Source organism: Limulus polyphemus, unplaced genomic scaffold, assembly GCF_000517525.1.
Source record: "Limulus polyphemus unplaced genomic scaffold, Limulus_polyphemus-2.1.2 Scaffold5793, whole genome shotgun sequence".
NCBI lineage: Eukaryota > Metazoa > Arthropoda > Merostomata > Xiphosura > Limulidae > Limulus > Limulus polyphemus.
The window spans coordinates 1913-3838 of NW_013671403.1; positions in this window are offsets into that span (position 1 = coordinate 1913).

Genomic DNA, 1926 nt, shown 5'->3' on the forward strand with positions numbered 1-1926 from the left:
TGTTACCCTCATAGAATGTATTGTTCTCTCAGATAGCAGATGCCTTCTGTTACCCTCATAGAATGTATTGTTCTCTCAGATAGCAGATGCCTTCTGTTACCCTCATAGAATGTATTCTTCTCTCAGATGGCAGATGCCTTCTGTTACCCTCATAGAATGTATTCTTCTCTCAGATAGCAGATGCCTTCTGTTACCCTCAGAATTTTCAATGAAAAGGAAAACCTTGGAATTAACAAAAAATCTGTAATGGGACTCGGTAAGAACCCCGAGAATGGAAACACTAATTATATTTCGCTCTTACCCATACCGCGTGAACACCTCGTGCCAATAAGTGCGTCAAGAGCTCCTGCTGCGTTTTACATTTTGCTTTGGCAACCACACGTGGAGAGGAACCCTATAATTACGTAGGTGGTGGTCAATCATTCATGATACGGTCAAAAACAAACACAGGTGTCGCTCAAATTCACAGCATTCGAAAAAAGGTTCAATTTGTCAGTTAAGCCTAAACTGAATATTCTACAAACTTTTATTGTATAATATTTTGTGTATTTAACAATAACTAAACTTAAGCAATAATGTAAAACTAGAATGAGTCCTCACAGACAATTTTGACGATAAAAAAAAATCTTCAGATGTGCAGTTTTAGTGGTATGAAAATCTTTCAAATGGTGCCCCTGATGAGAATTGGAGTTGTTAAAAAGTGCCTTATTAGCAAGTGCTGGTGGATTAACCCTTTAGCTACGTTGGTAGTTCAATCGCCAGAGGGCCGCTACTTATTGTTTTCCAACTAACTAACGTGTTTACCTAATTTTCATAAAACCCTGAATACACATTCTCCCCCCCCCACCCCTCATTGGCTCAGCAGTAAATCTAAGGGCTTAAAACGCTAAAAATCGGGTTTCGATACTCGTAGTGGGAGAGCACAGATAGTCCATTGTGTATCTTTAGGCTTGATAACAAAACAAACAAGCGATTATTACAAATCCTACATCTAATGATCGAATTACGTTCACACTTTCACACAAGTCCGTTATCTTTGGGAGGATGTGTTTTTATAATTTAGTTTGTAGGTTAACTCTAAATATTAATACGTTCACACTTTCACACAAGTCCGTTATCTTGGGGAAGATATGTTTTTTATAAGTTAGTTTGTAGGTTAACTCTAGATATTAAGTGTACCAGCTGTACACCGTATACTAATCAGCAGTCAATGCGTTAAATTCGAGTATTGTTCCTCCCCCGCTGCGAAGGGTGCGGGGACCTGTCCCCCACATGTTCTGCTATCTAAGTGATTTTTAACTCAAGTTTGTAAGTAAACTATCCTCAATATTCTAACGTTCCTACACATCGTGAATGTAAACTCACATTTGTTTTGATGGGCTTATATTCAGGTGCTCTACATAATATGAGTAATTTCACAGGCAAGAAAACCACGTGGGCAGTAAGAATGGAAGGCCCTGACTGTACTATACGGGCTAGGAATGTTTTGTGTTCATTGTTGATCTTTGTGTACGGTCTTGGGCTGTACTTCTCCCCCCACTTACGGGGGTTACAATGTTGATTTTATCCATTATTCTTGTTTGCTGGCTGGCGTTCAGTCGCAACAAACGCCGCGCGTGTGTCTCGTGGCGCGTGCACCGGGACAATTCTTTTGTTTGTGACTGCGGAGAAGGTTTCTGGTATACCATCGGTCGAGTTCCAATATAATACTGGAACCCAAAATACAATAGAAAAGATGGTAGGTCGTCGTGCCCTATAACCCCCCCCCCCTCCCTCTCACCCTTTCAGTCTCTTCCAGAGGATGCCAAAGCATACGCCTGGAAGAAATTTGGGCTGATTGTTGATTTGTGTGTTTGGGGGGAGTACGAAAGACTGTCTTTTTTTCTTCTCTGTCACATACGTGTTTATTAACAGATCTGTATAATA